General features: G+C 43.0%; 1 pseudogene across 1 annotated transcript; it reads left to right on the top strand.

The window, feature by feature from the left end:
- Window positions 1-10,875: 10,875 nt before the first annotated feature.
- LOC310839387 (26S proteasome complex subunit SEM1 pseudogene) lies at window positions 10,876-11,132 on the top strand (annotated as a pseudogene). The gene has a single exon. The product of its transcript is annotated as a 26S proteasome complex subunit SEM1 pseudogene (transcript).
- The last annotated feature ends 2,166 nt before the right edge of the window (window positions 11,133-13,298 follow it).

Raw genomic sequence — 13,298 nt, 5'->3', positions numbered from 1 at the left:
GGCAAGTAATTTGCGCCCCCTAACCCGTGGATTTGCGCCCCCTAACCTGTGGATTTGCGCCCCCTAATCCTAACCCCCAGGTGTTGCGCCCGGTGCGGCCGGGCCCCCCTGCACCCCCTACGCTATGCCACTGGGTCCACTTCTACTAGCCCCCATAACTTACCAGTCATGCTGCTACTTCTTCTTGCTGCTGTTCCCCTTTCACCTGTCCTCAGTTGGAATGTAGGAGCAATGGCAGGAGTGCAGAGAAAGAGCAGCCGTCCCCACTTGCTTTGTTGTTGGACACAGGAGAAAAGTCAGACAAATGGGAAGCTGGCACATAAGGGGGAGAAGAGGTTACTCAAGGAAAGCCCCCATCCCCAATACATCTTCCATCCAAGTGTCTTCCATAACCTGGAGCCAGTACTGGAGGATAAGCATGGGGTCTCTTAAGAGAAAAAAAGAGAGTACAAACATAAAATACCTAGAGCCGTGGTTCCCAACATGGGGCACACGCCCCACAGGGGGAAATTTGATTTTTAAGGGGGACAATTCGAGAATGAGTTAGACCAAGTTAATGACCTTTTAGCTTTCCTCCACATGAACAGGAGTTCACTTCTTGAATAATAAGAATTTTATGTCACGGGGGGGGGGGGATCAGGGTTTTAGAGATGCTTAGGTGGGGCGTGACCGAAAAAAAGGTTGGGAACCACTGACCTAGAGCAAATATATTCCACATATCCAACAATCCAGATATTCTGGAATTATGTACTAATGGAAATAATTTTTTTAAAAATAGATCTCCCTTTGGAGGTGGTTTACGCTCCTTCCTTGGCGGTTCCTTGGAGGTTTTTAAGCCAAGGTTGGATCTATCATAGATGCTTATTTGAGATTCCTGCATTGCAGGGGGTTGGACTAGATGTTCTTTGGAGTCCCTTCCAATTCTACAATTCTATGGTCTCCCAAGAGATCCAATAGTAATACTATTTGGTTATCTGAAGTATAATATACCAGAGGAGGATGTAGAAATTACTAATCATTTGCTAATGGCAGCCAGAATGATGTCAAAACTGGAAAAGCACCATCCTCTCTCCTATAGGTTCTTGACTAGTCAAAGTTTGGGATATGACATGCATTATGAAGTTAACAAATGTGTTTAAAGTGGAAGAGGGTGGACAGTGAGAATATGCTTTTCTAGAGAAATGGAGCTGTAAGGAGTGTTACTAGACCTCTATAATTATTCTAATGTCCATTAAATGTTTTAGATTGTTACAGCCTCATAATCAGAAGTGAGGGTGGGGATGCCAATTAAATCATAATGACCTTTGGGCTTAATTGACTGCATATAAAATAATTAATCTGCAGTAGTGAAACAACCCTTTGTAGAATTATGGCTTTTGTGGTATTGTAAAATGTAACACTCTGTGGTGTGTAGTAGTCTGTCTTCATATAAGGTTTTCCCAGGTAACTGAAGGTAGGCTTTACTTTCAGTGGATGGAGCAGTCTTTTCCGAAGAAGGAAAAAAGGGAGGGAGATGTGTGCTTCAGAGGTGGGCAGCACATGTTTCTTGAAAGGTCGTCTCAAAAATGTCGTAAAGAAATAAAAATAAGAATTAGGGGGAAAGGGGGGTGTGGGGAATCTGCATATTCCAGAGTCTAAAATCTAAAGAAACGCACAACACTCTTTCAGAAATGGCAGTATTTATTAAATTCCTTCTGCAATGGGAAGCAATTGAGATACAGGAAAAGAGTCCTCCATCAAGCTGCTACCAAGAGAGGGTTTGGACTCCTGATTCTACAGCTTTACAGTGACAGAACTGATTGTAGAAACTATTGAGGCATCTCTCTATTAGCTGCAGCTGGCAAAATTCTTGCAAGGATTTTAGCAAACCGTCTCGTAACAATATCAGAGGTGACCCTTCCTGAATCCCAAAATGGTTTTTGGCGTTCTAAGGGGACAGTAGACATGCTTTTCTCCACTTGACAGCTTCAAGAAAAATGCAGAGAGCAAAACCAACCCCTGTATATGGTGATTATTGACCTGACTAAGGCTTTTGACACTGTAAATCGTAATGCCCTGTGGACTGTCCTTCTGAAAATTGGCTGCCCAGATAAATTTGTAAACATCATTTTGGCTCAACAATCGAACAATCGAAGATAACAATGGCTCTTAAAGTGAACCATTCACAGTGGGATCAGGTGTTAAACAAGGTTGTGTTATTGCCCCAACTCTATTTTTTATTTTCATTGCCATGATCCTACACTTTGTCAAAGGGAAACTCCCCACCGGAGTAGAAATCATATATTGAACAGATGGAAAGCTCTCCAATCTGAGCAGGCTGAAAGCAAAGAGTAGGGTTACCGTAACAAATGAAGCAGCTAATTCATATCATTCATGATGACATTGAAATACCATGGCTCACTGACACTATTGCTGGGATTTCATGATCAAGGCTGAGGTTGCTCCCCGTGTTCACGATGACTTTATGCACCTTCTGACATTCTGAGCATCTCTTCCTGAAGCTCACCTTGCTGGTCTAGAATTGCTGGGCTTGAAGACTGGCACCTCCACTGTGCCCTGAAATGATCTCTTTTGGACCATTCTAAATTTAGACATCCTGATAAATACAGAGAGGGCTGCTGACTATGCAAGATTTGTTTGACAGAAGGACACCTATACAGGCAGCCAAAGTGGGGCAACTCCTGTCTGGAATGCAGTTTACCTGTGTCCAAGTAATTCAAGGGAGAACATAAGAATGTGAAAACATAAGATGAGCCCATTAGATAACAACAACAACAACAATAATTTATTTATACCCCGCCCATCTGTCTAGGCTTCCCCAGCCACTCTGGGCGGTGTCCAACAAAATATTAAAATACAGTGGTCTGTTAAACATTAAAAGCTTCCCTAAACAGGGCTGCCTTCAGATGTCTTCTAAAAGTCTGGTAGTTGTTCTTCTCTTTGACATCTGGTGGGAGGGCATTCCACAGGGCGGGCGCCACTACCGAGAAGGCCCTCTGCCTAGTTCCTTGTAACTTGGCTTCTTGCAGTGAGGGAACAGCCAGAAGGCCCTTGGAGCTGGACCTCAGTGTCCAGGCAGAACGATGGGGGTGGAGATGCTTCTTCAGATATACTGAACTGAGGCCATTTAGGGCTTTAAAGGTCAGCACCAATGGCCCATCTAGTCCATCGTCCTGTTATCACAGTGGCCAACCAGTTGCCTGTGGGAAGCCTACAGTGTGGTGGACCTTTGGGTCTCAAATTTCAGCAGTACCTTGTGTGATGCCAAAATTTGGTGCCCCTCCGCCTCTCACACTCTATTTAGATGATAGTTGCGGTATCCCCAGCTGTGTCCCTGATGCTTCGCACCCAGTGCGACCAAATTGGCCATGTTCCTCCTAAGTCCACTTCTGATGTCTGCAATCTGGACATGAGTGCAATAGCCCTCTGCCCGCTTGTGATTCCCAGTGACTGGCATATTCAGAGGCATAACTGACTGCCGAGTCAGAACATAGTCATCACGGGTCAGGGACTGGGCAGAGGAGGAATGGTGGAGACCGCCTCCCCAGCCTGACCCTTTCAGAGAAGAAGAAGAAGACAGTTCAGAATTACAAGGGGGGTTTGAGGGAGGTCACAGCTCAGAGGCAGATGAGAGGGCAAAGCTGGGCAATAATGGGAGAGAAGGAAGAAGAAGCCCCAGAGGGGGGACAGCTGACAGACACAGTGTCTTTAGAAAGCATTCCAGACCCCTCCCTCTCCCAGAACCCGGCAGGCATTGAAAGTAGGAGAGCAGAGAGCTCAGAGGCAGAGGGCACTTCTCAGCACCCATAGTAATGACACATGAAGGGGAAGAGGGAGGGGGTGGAGACCCACTCGGGGCAACACCATAGTCCAAGAGGCTGCATTCCCAAGCCTCTCTCTGTAAATATTGAATAAAAAGCAGATAGATAGTAAGGACTTTTCCTTGTCTTGTCCATTCCTGGCAACCTGCCGTGGGGGTTGGTTCCTCTGACGCCTGACATCATGGTTAGCAGCCATTAAAGGCAAAAGTCCTTTGCACACACAATACAAAGGAGGTTTGCCTCAATCTTTGCATTCAAAATTTTAAGTCAACCTTGTCCTAAGTGTCCACTCTATGATGATTAATATCCTGCCTTTCCTCACAGAACGGGACAGACGGATTCATTCCCAGAGTGATTTAACAGTCAATCCCTCTTCCCAAGGAATTCTGGGAATTGTAGCTCTGTGAAGGGAATAGGAGTCTCCTAACAACTCTTAGCACTCTTGACTAACTAGATTTCCCATAATTCTTTTGGGGAAGCCATCATGGCTGTTTAAAGTGGTATAGTGCTTTAAATGTTTGGGGTGAATGTGGCTTTGAATGGGAGATGACCTTTAATCTTCTTTTCCATTTGGTGGGATATTCCTCCCCGCATCTTTCTACATCATTTTCTAAAGAGAAACACATTTGTTCTGTGTTTTATGTTTTGCTTAATGAAAATGAGAATAAAAATTATTCCAACAACAACAACTCACAACATCTCAGTGTTATGTTTGTCATTGTCTTGCCATTTAGAATTCATAGGGCTCAGAGTTAGGAGTGCCACTTGATTTACTGACCTTGATCTATAAAAGAACTTGAGAAGAGAGAGGAAAAAAATAGTTCTATTGCTGTAGTTCCATCATAACACAGCAGGTGTCAGCGATACATGTGCACAAACCGGGACCACTGTGGCTTCAGCCCGCAATAAGCTCCCTGTTACTGAAAGTCTTGTTTTCAGGTCAACCAGTGTCACAATTCATTTTCTTGCCGATCAAAATCTTTTAAAAAAGTAATAAAATAATAAAATAAAATAAATGCAAGCTATTTGCTCCAATCTAATTGTGACTGAGTCAAATTCTCGTACCTAATCAAATGAAACAAAATGTTATTCACTAGATTGCAATTAGCATTCACCAACAAATTTAATTGTAGAGATCTATCCCCACACATGGTTAATGGGAAAGCATTTAGATAATTACAAGTGTCTAGTGCCTTTCCACTGCTAATTGCTTTTACTGAATGATTCATTTCAAGGCCTGCAAGTGAAACTTTTATTAGGGACGTGATGGAGAGACAGCCGTATGGCGAACACATGGAAGACGTGCATTTGCATTCCTGGCCTCTCTCAAAGTCATCCTCGATGGCTTTGGGTACCATGGACGGACTCCCTGGGACTCCTCCTTCACAAATTGATAGACTACCCTTGAAACTTGCAGTTTTTGCCATGTGTGGTGTTCCATATCATGTGACACAGGAATGGGGGACCTTTCTCAGCCCCAAGGATGCATATCTTACCCTTCCTCCCAAAGGAGCCCAGGGCAGCAAACAAGAAGTAATAAAACAACAAAAACATCTTTAAAACAATTCCAATGCAGACACAGACTGCAAAAGACCTCAGATTAAAAGGCTTGTTGAAAGAGAAAGAACAACAGAGATGATGCCTGTCTAATATCCAAAGGGAGGAACGTAGGGGGCACATTACTAAAGGCCCAGATCCCAGACTGTGTGGAATGGACCTCCTGATAAGGAGGCATCTGCAAACCCTCTAAGTCTCCCTATTTTCCAGGGACAGCGCCAGATTTACAGAAGCCATCCTGGTTTCTGATCTGATCCCGGAATGTCCCACTTTTCCTTAGGATATCCCTATTTTCATCAGAGAAAAGCCCAGCTTCAGCTGGGGAGGGCGGGATATAAATAAAATTTATTATTATTATTATTATTATTATTATTATTATTATTATAGAGCTATGCAGCTCCTGAGCCAAGGAGATAAGTAACTATACAACTTTTTAAAAATATCTGAAGGCAGCCCTGTATAGGGAAGTTTTTTAATGTTTAATGTTTTATTATGTTTTTATATATGTTGTAAGATGCCCAGAGTGTCTCGGGTCACCCAGTCAGATGTGTGGGGTATAAATAATAAAATTATTATTATTATTATTGAATTATTATTGTTGAATAGGACATTCCATCAGCGAAATGTTGGAGGGCGTGCATCTGTAGGAGGCTGTCCCCTACAAATCACAGTGATCAATGGAATATATAAGGGGTGAGATAAACTTTCAGTAAACAGGTGAGGTGGGATTCAATGTCATGCCATGACAAATGTTCTGTCTGTTGTTTTTGTTTTAATTATTTACTTGTGGTTTTTATCTTGTTTTTTATTCTGTGAGCCGCCCTGAGACCTTGTGATGAAGGGTGGTACATAAATTTAAAAAACCACCACCGCAACAACAATTCTGTCCCATGAATGTGTATACGCCTGCAGGCTTAATAACTGGTTCATCTTTCTGGCACCTCTTATCCTTAACACACCAGTGCATAAATCCACCCTAAGCATGCTTGCTTGGAGCTCTGCTTCATTGAAATCATGCAGTCTTGCTTCCAAGCAAACATCTTGGGTGGCGAAATCACATGGCATTTAGCTATGATGTCACCAACTCCCAAAGATAGTGCTGCAGAGTAGATGGCAAAAGCTGCTCCGAATAATTAATCCCTCCGAACCTAAGCCATCCATTTCAATATCTGCTTTCCACTTCTGTGTTCCTGGAAGACTGTAGTCTTAGGGCACGGTTGGGAGAGAGAGAGGGGATGACACACATATTGCCAGGCATAGATTGGGGGCTCTGACTCTGCCAATGGCAGCCTGCCTTTGCTGCAGTTGCTGTTTCTTCAGCAGCTCAAGCTGTATGGCTGCGATCAGCACATTGGTTGGCCTTGAATCTCGTCAGGGAAAAAGGCAGGGTAAATGTATAATAATAACGTTTTGTATCACAGACAACATACCCACCCTTTATAGGTGTAATGTCTTGTCCAATGTATTCTGCTGCCACAAATGTTCCAATGAACTATCTGACCGGTGTGTTAACATGGGTAATGGTTTTTAGTTTCTCCACAGCGACCTGTCTCTTCTCTGCTTCTGCAGTTGCTTCCAGAGTTGTGATCCGTTGCACGCAGCAAAAGAGAAAGTACAAGGCTGCATGCAGAGTATTTAAACCTTGTACCCCTCCCACCAAAATTGCAACATAACTTTTGCCCCAGCAACTCGGCAATCCAATCAATGCCCCCTGGCCATCTTGGAGAACTTACCCAGCAACAAAGGGGTGGCTCAGTAGACCCCACCGCAACACGTGCTCTCCCTGAAGGAGAACACGCTCTTCCAGAGGACATGCTCACTGAGCGCTCATCCTGATTTGTTAGTCGAAAGTTCAAAGGGAGGTTATGTCAAGCCTGCTCTTTACTTGAGTGTCCATTCTGATTTCCTTGCAGGGAAGTTATACAATGCTGCATCAAACAATTGTTATTCTGCGCATTCCAGTGTCTTTCCTTGTCATTTTTCTTATTGCAAAATGTCCAGTTTGGGATGGAACTGGGTTTATTGGCCCACAGCATCAGATCAACTTTATTTGTGCAACCTGAATTTGATGGGATGTGATTGAATCTCTCCCCCCCCCCTCCCGCCCCAAAATAGCAGCAGGCTAGAAGTGCCTTGTGACAGAAGTGGCAAGATTTTGAGCACTGCTGGGGAGGCATCCACCCACAGGCTGCAAAGTCTTTCGAACCAAAAGTCCCATCCTTCTTTCTAGCCTTGCCCCTGCCCCACAATGGCCACTCCCCTTCTTGCCAGGACTTACTATATGCAAAGCTATTTGGTGATCTAAAGGCAATGCCAAAAGTGTGCACCTCTCCATGATCTCTAATTCTTTATATTCAGGCCCTTGGGAAATTCAGGCACAGGGAAAGAGACCAGAAACCAGCTCCCAGCAACAGTGCCAGCTCACCTTAAATTCATTCCCACAAAATTAGGGGAGGGAAGAATTCACGAATAAGTTCTGGGTCCTCTGCTCTTAGGAGAGAAATCCATAGTTCATACAAGAACATTTCCTTGTTTTCTGAAGTTGCAGACATGGATGCCTCCAGGCAGACTTTTTCTTTATCTCATTGTGTCTCTTGCATTGTTGCCAAATGGGGAAATGTTCATCACACACATTTGACATCTACTACCAAAGAAATCTCGTACACAAAATACATAGCAAGAGCTTACTCTTTGAATTGATTGTCTCCTGCTAGAAAACCAAAGGTTCATTCTTGCCACAGCCTGTTGCTCGCCTTTCATCATGCATTATGATGATAAGTACATTGCATTAGTGGTTTACTACATGAACTTGTGAGAGTCAGTAGCACATTGTTTTCAGAGTTCCCTGTCAATAGCCTAGCATCCTTCTGGGTGCGATAAAAGTGGCAGTGATCAAAGGAACAAAAGTGTTAATTACAAAGGCGTTTGGATTTGGGGGTTGCTCATAATTAGCCATATTGACCCAAGTGTCTCTGTGTTACAGACACAGAAAGATTTTTGCCCAGCTGCTGTTTGCAGAACTATGATTTCAGATGAGAGAGAGAGAGATAGTAAGGGCACTGCAAATAGTGCTTGTCTTCCAGCAGCAGTGGATAATCTCCAGAGTCCTAGCACTTACCATTCATCAGCTGGTCTCAACGCACAATTTGAAAACCGACGAGTTAAAAGACTCATAGTAGGGATGGGAAACCTGTCTCTCTCCAGATGTTGGACTGCAACTCCCATTAGCCACAGCCAGCATGACCAATGGCCAAGGATGCTGGGAACTGGAGTACAACAAAAAGTACTTCTCCATGCATTGCATAGTTAAACTATGGAACTCACTCAACAGCAGTGGCTAACAACTTGGATGGCTTTAAAACGGGACTAGACATGTTCATGGAGGAGAAATCAATCAGTGGCTGCTACTCATGATGGCTATGCTCTTCCTCCAGTGTCAGAGGCAGTTGGCCTCTGAATACTAGTTTCTGGGCATTCCAGGTGGGGAGAGCCCTGCTGTACTTAGGTGCTGCTTGCAAGTTTTTAAAGGCATCTGGGTGGCCACAGTGAGAACAGGATGCTGGACTAGATGGAACATTGGCCTGATCCAGAAAGCCTTCCTTATGCTCTTGTGTTATGTTCTTAAAAACATTTATTGGGTCAGATATTTCCCCATCCTTGTTCTGGAAGGAACATGCTCAGTGAGAGAGTACAAACATTCCAGTGTAGGATAACCAGCCTCATGTACCCAAAATGCTTAAGTCTGATTAATGCATAAAGGGGTTAATGCCACAGAGTAAGCTGTCCTGCCAGACTTAGCTAAGTCACTCCTCCTCACCTTGAGAGGGAGGAAGTCAAGTCTATTGTTTGTCTCCATCTACCATGTGACCTCTGACATGTAAAGAAGTCTGAGCTGGTTACTCCAGCTTTTTACAAAGCCCTCCTTAAGTTCCTGTAACAATAATTTAGGAACTTTCACCACTTTGGACCAACTGAACTTTTGCTGCCTATGTTTTCTGAATGCTGTATAGAAAAGAACATGAATCTGACATTTGAAGAGTTTGTAAGTAAACCATTTTTAACTCACCAAACATATGGTCTTGTTCTTTGCTGGGGAAGTAGAAAATGTTGGAAGGAACTTAGAAGGGCGTATTTTAAAGGTCTAACAGCCCATATTCCCATGCTTTACTTTGCTGCATGTTTTGTGATTTTAAATCTCTGCTGGAGTTCTCTCACCAAAGAGCACTTGCCCCAAACCTGGATTTTGGCATACCTTTTTGTTTGCTTTCCCAACCAACACCAAATTCATTCTGTCACCTCAGTTACAGAGGATCAGCTAGCAGGAGATATGAGAGAGGCCTGCTGGAGACTCTGGAGAGCTGCTAATAGCCAGAGTAACCAATACTGGGATAAATAGATAAGTAGTTTGACTATCTCCTACATATCTAGGGCCTAAAGACACATGAGAAAAAAAAAGACCTGTAAAGATTACTGAGGCTGCAGTCCTATACCCACTTGGCCTAAGAGTATGCCTCATTGCAATCGCTGGGTCTTATGTATGGTAGGTATGCATAGGATTGTATAGGACACAGGTGATGGCTTGCAAGTTCCAAAGTAAGCATTAAGATTTCCTTTTTAAAATATAATGTAATGGACAACACATCATAACTTATTAAGCAAAATGTAGGAGTGAGATGGAGTAATAACACAGGTATATTTATTCAGTTTCCTTTCATCTGGCATTGTAATCAAGCTGGCCAAATGCGAAATGTTTTAGCAGCTTCTTGAAAAAAAAGATCTCAGCTGACACATTTTATCATCAGCTTCAGAGGGTTAGTGCAGGCAAAAGCCAATTGTTATCAGGTGTGAATTAGCATACATTGGGTTCACTGAAAGTTGGGGAAGGTGATAAAAGTAAGGCATATTGGAAACACTCATCAAAAGACATGATTGCCATTAGGAACAGTAGGTGGATAACCACTATTGATTCCAAATGTTTAATTTGATTTGATGGATTTTACTGTAATTAACACTGGGTTTTATAAGAGCATGGTTCTTAACATTATTAAGTAGGAAGACAAATTGTGAAATTAAATCTACATTTGATTTGTAATGTTAATTTTGTAAATGTTTTATAATGTTAACAGGTTGTGCTAATGATACCTGGTTCTCATATTAGTTTCATTCTACTCCATTGACTGGATTAATTTTTTTTTCTTTCTGCATTCAGAAAGTACAATGATATTTAGAATATACATACATGCGAATGAAGCACATATTGTGAGATTAAACTTCAACAGCATTTTGGAAACATGTTTGATTGACTACAACTCCTCTTACATATTGTATGTAAATGTTACATTCAAGATCTAACAGGTGTCACGTGGGGATAAACTAACATCTAGTTTGCATTGTACACTGCAAACACCAAGAAGTGCTGATACTTTTACAGTGTAATTCTATGTGTGTTTACTCAGAAGTGACTCCAGCCAGGGGAGCAAAAGAGTGGGAAAGTTGCTGGTGGGCTCTAGAATGGTGTGAGGCTGATGAAGTTGGAGAAGAAACAGCCTGTCGACTTGGGACTGTTGGAGGAGGGTGACGAGTTCGAGGAGTTCCCAGCTGAAGACTGGGCTGGTTTAGATGAAGATGCATGTGTGTGGGAAGACAATTGGAATGATGACCATGTGGAAGATGATTTCTCCAATCAGCTAAGAGCTGAATTAGAAAAACACGGCTACAAGATGGAAAGCTCATAGCTTTCAGCAATGCTGCAGCCTGGGACATAGCTGTCAACTTTTCCCTTTTCTTGCGAGGAATCCTATTCGGAGTAAGGGAATTTCCCTTTGAAAAAGGGAAACGTTGACAGCTATGGCCTGGGATGGGATTGTATATTGAACAGAGAAATGTTACAGAATGCTGGCTGGAAGCAGACATACTAGACTGCCCATTATTATACCCCCCCCCCAATGTGTTTGTTTTGTATAAATAAAAAAAATGGATATAAGAAGAAGAGGGGGGAAAGAGAGACTTCAGTTGAGTTCAGTGGAACTTACTCCCAGGCAAGTGGTTGTAGCCTGGCAGCTACCATATTTTCAACCGTTAAATTCCAATATTCACACACATGAGACCACATCTGCACATCTTTTGGTGGATACCCCCCCCCCTTGGGGTTGCTACCTTTTTCCCCTGACACAGATTCTATGTCCTTAAGAGATTTACAACAGGCAGAAAATCAGCAGCTGATGCTTCCCAGTCACTGTTTCTCAATGGTGGAGCAAAAAAATGAAGTCCATCAGGCAACCAAGTCTTTGTTGTGTTTGTTTTTTTTTAATATGTTTGTGGGGTTTTTATGTCAGTGTCAATTGAGTAGGTACTTTTTCTGTATATTTATTGGTTTACATTGACGATGAGAGAAGACTGGGGGGCAAGGCATGTTTATTTGCCTTTTACAGTTCTAATGAACTGTAGTGAGATTTGTTTGCGGTTGTGGAAGGGGGGGGGGATGAAATATGAGGCCAAGTTAGCCATATTGATCAGTAGGCTGTTGGTAGATCCCTGCTACCACTGTTGTCAGTGTGCACAGTCTTTGTTGAGGGTAGTGGGTGGGTGGTGGATTAACAAATCCGCTACAATGTAGGCAGTGTGGTCATTTTATACCTTCAGTTTTAATCCAATGTTGGTGCCTGAACCAGTTCACAGCCCAACCCTTACTGTGTAAACAACACCTAGAGATCACCTGTGTTCCCAGCCACACATGGTCCAGTGGGGAAGCAGGCTGTTGGCATCTACATACATGAATAATGTGCAGATCTCGTAGAGCATGTGGGGAGTGGCATGTTTTTATTTATTTATTTATTGGCATGGATTTATACCTCACCTTTCTTCCAAAGTGGTTCCTAGGCCGTCTCCCATCCTAGCACTGACCAGACCCAGAGCTGCTTAGTTTCATCTTCATGTGTTATATGTAGGGCTGCCTCTGAAGATGGTTCAGAAACTTCAGATGGTGCAGAATTCTGCAGCGAGGATGCTTGCCGGGGCAAGTCCATTTAAGCTGATCCTGGCCCAACTATACTGGTTGCCAATTAGGTTTTGGGCCCAATTCTCAAAATTTATGTTGTGACATCTGTGGATGAAGGGCGGTATACAAATTTATGATAATGATAATATTTTTTATTATTTATACCCCGCCCATTTATTTGCTTAAATGTGCCTTCAGACCATGCCCTAGGACCTTTTGCAGTGGGTGTGCTGCAGGAAAGGATGAATAATGTCTCTCATTTGTCCATTTCTTAGCCCTAGTTATTTAGATTCCAAGCAATGCAGGGTGCAAATGACTGCTCTGCATGCTATTGTGTTATTAATTTAGGCTGCAATCCAATACTTACTCACCTGGGACCAAACCCAATTGAACTCAACAGGATTTACTTCTGAGTAGTTTAGGATTGTGCTGTAAGTGCCTTACAGAGATTAACCAATTTATCCTTGCGGCACCCTGTGGCATAAGGGCAGAATGAATGAAAGCATATGGAGGCTAACAGATCCGTACAAGAACACAATAGAAGCAAAGGCAGGCCTGGAAACAAAGGGGATTTCTGCAATACAGATATCTTGATTTCCTTAGTAAATAGGGTCTGCAGATGGTCCCAGGGAGAAGGCTCATGCTCAGCTACCTTGAGGAAGCTAAGCAGGTCTAAGGTTTTCTAATGTTAGCAACATCTGTTAACTTCCTCAACACTAATGGGCCTGGTCAGTCTCTGACCAACTTGCATGCCAACTTGAGTTCTACGATGGAAGAAAGGTGGGATATTAATGGACTAACTAAATCTGCATATATTAGGGCTGGTATATATATATATATATATATGTTGTTGTTTAGTCATTTAGTCGTGTCCGACTCTTCATGACCCCATGGACCAGAGAACGCCAGGCACTCCTGTCTTC

This window comes from Podarcis gaigeae (genome assembly GCF_964106915.1).
Source record: "Podarcis gaigeae genome assembly, chromosome: 1".
In the NCBI taxonomy this organism is placed as follows: Eukaryota; Metazoa; Chordata; class Lepidosauria; order Squamata; family Lacertidae; genus Podarcis; species Podarcis gaigeae.
This window is presented reverse-complemented; position numbering and strand designations above follow the sequence as displayed.